Raw genomic sequence first — 9,481 nt, forward strand, 5'->3', positions numbered from 1 at the left:
AAGCCAGTGGCCGCGGCCAAAGAAGCTGACAACCATTTCTAAATTTTGGTTTTATCCAATTTTGAACGTTTTCAACAACCAATTAACTCCAAAATCTCTATTTTAATTCCATAAAACATCCAATTTAATATTGGTAACAACTACGAGGTTGTTGGAATTTGAAATTCAAATGGTGTCTCTAAACTCTATAATATGAGTCTATTGCTCACTTGCAAGACACACAAATTTCTATCCATTAAAGCATTTGGCTAGAAATTCACAATAGAGGTTTGTTTATTCCAGAAAGTTATTTCTTTTGTGCGAGTTCACCTAGTGCTTGAGATAGGGGGAAATAAGCTTTTGGACAACTGTTGTAAACCTTGTTCAAGTTGGTATTCCCCAATATTCTTTACTTTGGTTGTGTGAGTGAGATTTTTTTGTTCATTGTTCTTGTTCTTTTTCTTTTATTCTATTGCTTTTCATCTTCTTCTCTTATTCTCTACTTACTCTTTTACTTGTATATTTTGTTTTAGAGTTGTAATCTTCTCTACATCTTTTCTACTACTACTTCTAGTTTATGTGTATCATTTTGTCATAGAGTTGTATTTTCTATTACTATCTTCTTCAACCATTTTCTATATTTACATGTATCTTTTGTTATAGAGTTGTAATCTTATTTAATCAATCAATTTATTTTTTGTATTATTTGCTTAGAGTTGTAAAAGTTTTTTTACCATTTCCATTAAGGCAATATACATATTTCTAACAATAACCTACTAGTACTACGATAAAAAAAATTCTAATGTTTTTTTTAAAAAAAAAAAATCTCATTACATATTACAATAATGATATGTACAACCAACTGCCTTTAGATGGGGTGGTGGGAGCCTTGAACATTAAGCCCAAAGTTGGGGGTTCAAATCCCCTAAGCACATCTATTTCATAATATATATATATATTGTTCCCCACATGTATTATTTGGCATCCCGAGTTGGTGGTGGTAGTTGCTCCAGTCCTCCTCCCTCGTTGTGAAGAGTTTCGATACTCCTTCTCTCTAAGGTTATACTATCTCCAAATTATTTCCTTTCGTGGATTGTGTCGGATTGAGGATTATTGTTGAACATAAAAAAAATTGGATCATTCATTAACATATGTTTTGTGTTATAATGTATATATAATTAGTTGTAACATGTAATAAATTAAAAAAATGATATGCACCTTAATAGCCCAAATCACGTCAATAGAAAATAATTGATTCCCAGTACATAGACCCCCAAATTGATAACAACCTACCAAGGATAACATATTTTCAGCATAATTTTGGAGGAAAAGAGAGTCAAACCTCACCACAATAAGGAGAACATGCATACCACCTCCCTAGAGGAGAAGAATAAGACCACCAATATTTAGGGCACCAAATTATACCACTTCCACAACACAAATATACAAATCAATAGAGATATATACAACTAGGGTTTATGTTTTTTTAGACTTTGTATTTTACCTCATTACCTGTGTGGACCCTGTATTTTGACAAATTACTTTTTAGACCCTGTATTTTCTAAAATAATTCAAATAGAGCTTTAAACCCGATTTTGATCAAAAAAATTTGAACTAAAATTACAAATAATTCATCAAACTAACAACTCAGAACAAAAATATAATCATTCTGCCTAAGAACTGTGTTATTATATTCAATTTTTTGTTCATCAAAATCAGGTTTAGGAGCCTATTTAAACTATTTTACAAAATACATGGTCCAAAAAATAATTTGTCAAAACACAAAGTCCGAACAAGTAATGAGGCAAAACACATGGTTTAAAAATATATAAACCCATACAACTAATACAAGTATAACTTCCAATCTTGAGCTCCAACAGCCCAAGGCCCCAACCACATGAACTACAAGGGTTGGCCAATAAAAATCAATTTGCCCCAACCACATGAACTACAAGGGTTGGCCAATAAAAATCAATTTGATTTCTCATTTGATTGAGGAATTACTCATTTCATATGGGTTTTCTCGTTGCACCCCAATTTAATTTTGGGCATAGTTTAATCCAAAATTTTTGTGCTCAGCCTTTTCATTTCATTTTGAATAAAAAAGAAGAACAATTATGTTATTAATAGCTTTGGATTGTAGAATCTTTAGGATATAAATTTATAATAGCACTTCATATAGTATAGGCACACTTCAATCTCAATCAGCTTTCCTTTGTAGCCCTACTTTTCTTTATTTGTGCTTCGTAAACATAACTTTTCATTTATTATGCATATTTTAATTTCCCAACATCACAAACCGTTAATAAATGAATATTGAACAACTTTGACTACTAATGCATGCCACCTCCACTTTAGAGTCTCCAAATGGTAATTTGTTATAAAAAAATTCAAAGTTTGTTCATTAATAGAAAAATTAAAAGAATAATGTTCAAAATTGTATACTTATATTTACTTGTGCATGTGAAAAATATATATTTTTTTAAATAACAGCATAAATACTCTAATAAATAATGTGAAATCTAACAATAATATATAACAACTATTTAAAATTATTACAGAAACTTAAGATCAAATTAGGATTTTTACGTGCCCACGATATATTTCTACTATTGAATGGAGTAAGCCTTCAAAAGAAAACAATTTTGTACGCTTCTCACTTCAATTTGCCTTGAGTAGATTCCTCTCATATCTCGACCAGCATTTTTTTCGAGCAATACTCGTACTGCATTTAAATGTATTTGCAAACCTAATTCTGATCAGTTACACATTGCTTTTTTTTTTTTTCTTTTCTTTTCTTTTTTATCAGTCAATAAAAATTCATCTTGTTTTCTAGATTTGTACACATCATCACTAAAAAAATGGTGATAACACTTAATAATTTATTAATCTCACCTTTAAAATATTTGTTAGTTGCAATAAATATATAAAACAATGATATATGCATTCAAATATTACACTAAAATTTTAACATATATATATATATTTTGAGAAAGAATAGGACATATTTTTTAATTAGTAAATTTTATATTAATTAAATATGATTAGTTGAAAAAAAAGAGTAAATATATATATTTTTTTAAAGAGGAGTAAATATAATTTTTGAGTGCATGTATTATTATTTCTATATATATTATATGAAACATCATTTTAAGGTCCACGATTCAGTCCCGCTCAGTACAGCAACAGAACCAATTTCGTTTGAGAATCTCAGCCATCCAATACTGTAGCACCCACGTTATTTAGATATAATATAGCCAATAATCACATGATTGCATTGCATTGCATTACATATCATACAATATGTATAATTTGAGCATATGCATATTCTTATAAGTGTTTTCATGTATAAGTATAAAAGTTGTGTATGTGATGTCTATATGTATGCTCAATATTATTAACCTTGTGGCATTTGAGTTGTCTTTTTTGGGTGTTTGATGTGCTCAAGATATAAGAAAGTATGAAAAATATGGACAAGGTATGGAATTAAGTGAGGAAAGTGAGATATAGAAGACAAAAGATGTTAAGTGGTGAAAAATAGTACAATGTCGATTACTAGTATTTCGAGGTAAAATTGAGTATTAGTGGATTTACCAAATATAATTGAGGTATGATTAAGGTCTCATTGATGAAGTAAAAATGGTTTCAGAACCATTAGATCAATTCTTGATGGGAGGTATACATAATCAGTGGTATTGATGCAAAGTGAAAACGAGCTTAGCATAAGTGCGCTACGCTTGATCGGGTAAGCATAACTATTGGGTATGAACTCATATGGACCTAAGGTTTGGTGTGAGTGTTTTACACATAAGGATAGTAGGCCTAGCAGATGATTAAGTCGAAATTATTGAAGTGATAAGGTTTTCATAAGTCAAAAAGTGAAATGATGAGGTAAAAGGTGTCAAATTTTGATACAATAAGGCCAAATCATTGAAAATAAAGAATTTTCATCAACCTTATCACTTTGCACGACCATTACTCTGAAAAACAGAGAGAAAAGAAAACCAAAAACCATTTCTTGGCAGGTTTGAAGAAATTCTAAGGATATCCAAGTGAAATCAAAGCCAAAGAAGTGGATTAAGCTTAGTTCTAGCCTTTTTATGGTAAGTTCTTGTACTTGGAAGTTAAACTATGTTATTGAATTTTGCTGAGAGCTTATCTATGTTGTTTTATCTCTTGTTAAGATATTTCTTAGTGGTTTCCAAGTGGTTTGAGGTTTAGAAAAGCTAGAAGAGATTGCTTTCGCCGAAAAGTTGCTCGGTAAGTGAAATTTTGTGTTTTATGAGGTTTTTGGGGTTCTTGGAGTACAAACTGATTTTTGGTTATTTGATTGAGTTTATAAGAGAGTATATATGTTTATAAATGTTTGAATAGATGTGGAGACTCATTTAATTTGGGTGATGATCTAGGAGATTAGAATTTTATCAAAATCGGTATATGATAACTTTATGATGAATCATGTTGGTATTTGGGATATATGGTTATGGCAGGTTATTTGATGTTGATTATTGGTTGATTTTGATATTTGAGAATAACTAAAATTAAGGGGAAACTCTGTCAAAATTTCTCCAAATGTCTAAGATAAATTTAACGCTCGATCTAGGTGGTTTAAGACATTTTAGGCATGAATTGTATATGAAATTTGATATGATGTTTTATGGGTATTTTTAAATGAGAGTTCAATCTATTACTGCCATCATTATGATGAGAAATCCATGCCATTGTCAGGATAAGCACATCAACACCTAAGACACCACTTGTTACACGGTGAATTATATTTTGGACAGAAGGTAAGTAAAGTACTCAACTGCAACACAAGAATTACATGTTATGTAAAAGTATGCATTATATGAATATTTTGTGAGTAAGTGGTATTAACATACATTAACACTTCATCATAAATTTGTATGCATGGAATAATAGTGATATGGTAAATTATTATATGATATAAGACCATGCATTATATTATGATGATTAATTATATGATGCCTTTGCAAGTTTTGTGCAACATAAAAGAAAGTTGTAATAAGAAGTTTAAGTTCAGTGCCACTGTTTTGAAAAGGCAAATGAAAGTGTTAATAAGTATAAACGGAGGCCTATAGTAGGCTTATAGTGGCTGCCCAATAATTTGGGCTAGGTTTTAGTGAACCAATTATATTGTTTGCCATGTTTCCGTTTTTATTTCTCCTCCATATGAGTTATTGTTATATGTATTGACACCACAGTGTGTGGCCGCCTTAACTCTTGAGCCCGACGGGGCAACGATGGAATAAGGTTTTTAATGCGCCCTACTGTGGTGATGGCTAGCCGGAGGAGAACCCATGGGATTTTATATTATATGTGTAACAAGCCCTGCAGACATTGACCAATTCAAACAGTGTGCACAATATTAAGGGGCCCAAAATTTAAAAAGAAGTTGTGTATGTTCATTGACATTGGGTAATCATTAGCATTGCATGCATTACTTTGCTTACTGAGCTTTAGGCTCACAGTTGTCTTGTGTTGCAGGTAGAGAAAGAAATGAGTGAATGACATAAGGAGAACTGAAGCATGGTCCTGACCCTGATTTGTACATATGAACACATCGACCTTTTGTGGGTTATTTCAGTTTACCAATGTGATAATTGTAATAAAGTGTGAAGTTATGTTTTGAAAACAATTTGGGTTATTTAATACTTATGTATAATATGTTTGAGACACACTTTATGTTTAATGTAAATAATGTGAAATAAGTTTTCAAGTTTAAAAAAAAAAAATTCAGACTTCCGCAGTAATAAATTATGATATAGTTTTAAAACGTAACACCTCAGATATTGTTTTAACTAAAATAAGTGAGGGTGTTACAAATACAATTAAACTGATCCAATGGTTATAATGCTTCCATATTATTTTAATCTTGACCTTTTATATAATCATTGGCTGGAGAGTGGCAAAGAGATTGTGCAACTGTCACTTATTTGACAGTTATAGACTAGGAAGTAGGGGTAAAGCTTCAATTCCACAGTGGTATTGCTGGAGAAAGAGAGCAGGTTCCCATTTCCATTATCTCTCTTAAAATTATATTATTTTCATGACCCTCTTCTTAGGAAGAAAACCCCATCATTTTTTTTTCTTGTTTTGTTTTCATATTATTATATACAATTTTTAAAATTTAACCAACATACTCACGATCTAGTTTGCAAAAATTAAGGCATAAAATGGACTTAAATGTATGGATAACATACTCCACAATAGTCTATAAATCCTAAAAAAGAAAATCTCATTTAAGAAATGATTTATGTAACTAGTTGTCTTACAACTCTATGTCTATTTGGTTTGGTTACGCCTCACGAAAATCAATAAGATTTTTTATTAGCTTATTCGTTGTGTAATCACCCTAACGAGTGTCTCGGTCACCCATAATGATTTGCATGGAAGTCGGTGCACCCGAAAGAGTGCCGAGACGGTGTTAATTACACTAATGCGTGACTCGATGCATCCAAGTGAGTCTAGCTCGGCACTCCTGACCCGAACCCTTGTCTCGGTGAATCGAAACGAATCCAGATCTTGTGTAATCACCCTCACGAGTGCCTCGGTCACCCGTAATGATTTGCATGGAAGTCGGTGCACCCGAAAGAGCACCGAGACGATGTTAATCACACTAATGCGTGACTCGATGCATTCGAGCGAGTACAACGCGGAACTCCTGACCCGAACCCGTGTCTCAGTGAATCGAGACAAGTCCATATCTTGTGTAATCACCCTAACGAGTGCCTTGGTCGTGCTGTAATGATTTGCATAGAATTCAGTGCACCTGAAAGAGCGCCGAAAGGGTGTTAATCACACTAATGCATGACTCTGTGAATCCGAATGAGTCCAGCGATGGACTTCTGACCCGAACCCGTGTCTCGGTGAATCGAAACGAATCTAGATATTGTGTAATCACCCTAACAAGTGCCTCGGTCATCCGTAATGATTTGCATGGAATTCTGTGTACCCGAAAGAGCGCCGAGACGATGTTAATCACACTAATGCGTGACTCGGTGCATCCGAACGAGTCTAGCTCGGTACTCCTGACCTAAACGCGTGTCTCGGTGAATCAAAATGAGTCCAGATCTTGTGTAACCACCCTAACGAGTGCCTCGGTCTCCCATAATGATTTGCGTGGAAGTCGGTGCACCCAAAAGAGCATTGAAAGGGTGTTAATCACACAAATGCGTGACTCGGTGCATCCGAATGAGTCCAGCACCGGACTTTTGACCCGAACCCGTGTCTCGGTGAATCGAAATGAGTCTAGATCTTGTGTAATCACCCTAAGGAGTGCCTCAGTCGTCTGTAATGATTTGCATGGTAGTCGATGCATCCAAAAGAGCGCCGAAAGGGTGTTAATCACACTAATGTGTGACTCGGTGCATCCGAACGAGTCTAGCTTGGTACTCCTGACCCGAACCCATGTCTCAGTGAATCGAAACGAGTCCAAATCTTGTGTAATCACCCTAACGAGTGTCTCGGTCACCCGTAATGATTTGCATGGAAGTCGGTGCACCCGAAAGAGCGTCGAGACGGTGTTAATCACACTAATGCGTGACTCGGTGCATCTGAGCAAGTCCAACGCCGGACTTCTGACCCGAACCCGTGTCTTGGTGAATCGAAACAAGTCCAAATTTTGTGTAATCACCCTAACGAGTGCCTCGGTCACACGTAATGATTTGCATGGAAGTCGATGCACCCAAAAAAGCGCTGAAAGGGTGTTAATCACACTAATGCATGGCTCGGCGCATCCGAACGAGTCCAGCGTCGGACTTCTGACCCGAACTCGTGTCTCGGTGAATCGAAACAAGTCCAGATCTTGTGTAATCACCCTAACGAGTGCCTCGGTCGCCTGTAATGATTTGTCAAATTTAAGCACTATGTGTTTCATAAATATATTGCATACAATATAAACTAAATTTTATTTTTTTTAAAATAACCCAAATTCCTATATGATTTTTAACATTGTATTTTAAATAACTAGAATTTTAAATTTTAAAATAACAAGCTTACAATAAAAAATCTCATTATTAAGAAAATAATTTAACCATGTATTTCCAAAAATTATAAAAAGCTAAATAAATTGTTGTTAATCATCTTTCAAGTAAAAAAAATTTAATATAAATGTTGAAGGCCATGAGTTCTAGCAACAAAAAAAAATTAAAATATAAATGTGAATCCTGGAGTAACAACTGTGTAACTTTTATTAAATTTCGGTGCTAAATTTTGTAAATAATGTGCAGTTGACTATTACATTGTATGCATAGTAACAATTTCAACATACTAATTTTATATGGAAAGACATTTATATCCCTATTCAATTAATTTTTTTAATATAAAAAAATCCAACTGGTAACCAAAACCAATTATCATGAGTTGAAATTGTATATTAAAATAAAAAATAGGTTTTTACCTTATAAATCAATTGTCAGAATAATACACTGAAGTGTACTTGTGGACAATAATTACATAACACTTTTATATTAAAATAATTGATATATAATATTTATATAATAAAGTAGAAAAACGGAAACTATGTAATGCAGTTTGGAATCGTTGGCATCATTTTAAATTATAAAAAATTGACTCGCGGTCATCTATGATAATATTAGAAGTATTAAGTATTAAACAAACATTTCAGGGCTAATTGCGTAATTTTCGAAAATATAATTTAAAAAATGGTGTTTGACATTGCGTGTGGGCAAATATTTTTGAAGCAAATTGATTAGCAACTAAACCATCCAAACCAAACTAACTTTTATCTTCCTTTTAGCTTAAGTGACACGTGTCAAACACCGAATGTATGTGCCACTTCCCATTTGCCTAACTCAACCTGTTCCACATTATATTATTTTCCCATTAATCTATTACTGTCTCCTAATGAAATACATTCTAAATGTTCAAGTTAACTTGATTTGTTCTTTTATTTTTTTAATGATTATGACACATTTTTACCTACAAAATGTACATATTAACTTATTATATTTTTAAACTACTATTTTTGTTTATAAGAGTGATTAAAAATATGTCATATATATTTTTTTCTTTTTTTATATTAGGGTTGGGCATCGGTCGGTTTGGGCGATTTTTTCATATTATTAAATTCAGAATTCAGTTTTCGATTCGATCTAAAAATTGACCGACCAAACCAATTAAAGAAAAAAACCAACCATTTTGGACTGCGGTTTGGTCAGTTAAATCGACCAAACTGAAGTTTTTTTTTTTTTTTAAATTCTATAATTTTTTAGAAAGTTTTAATTAAAAAAAACTAATTTTTTTGGATTGTTGGAATCCATTTTTGAGCTTTTTTAAAACATAAATATATAGAACATAATTAAATTCACCAATTTGAAAGTTTGAAAACATAATTAAAAGCCCATAAGTATAACATAACTCATATATACTTATAAGTTCGGTCTATTTCAGTTCAAATCGGTCGGTCCACACTGATTTTTCAAACCGACCAAACAATGGCAATTTACGCTGTTAACGA

The 9,481-nt window shown here is 32.6% G+C and overlaps 1 long non-coding RNA gene across 1 annotated transcript; it reads left to right on the forward strand.

Annotated features, from left to right (window-relative positions):
• The first annotated feature begins 3,939 nt into the window (after positions 1–3,939).
• Positions 3,940–5,692, forward strand: LOC133780335 (uncharacterized). The gene is made up of 4 exons (XR_009869234.1): positions 3,940–4,082; positions 4,164–4,239; positions 4,708–4,769; positions 5,488–5,692. It is a non-coding gene; the product is annotated as an uncharacterized LOC133780335 (long non-coding RNA).
• Positions 5,693–9,481: the final 3,789 nt, after the last annotated feature.

The sequence above is a fragment of the Humulus lupulus genome, chromosome 5 (assembly GCF_963169125.1).
Source record: "Humulus lupulus chromosome 5, drHumLupu1.1, whole genome shotgun sequence".
NCBI classification, from domain to species: domain Eukaryota; kingdom Viridiplantae; phylum Streptophyta; class Magnoliopsida; order Rosales; family Cannabaceae; genus Humulus; species Humulus lupulus.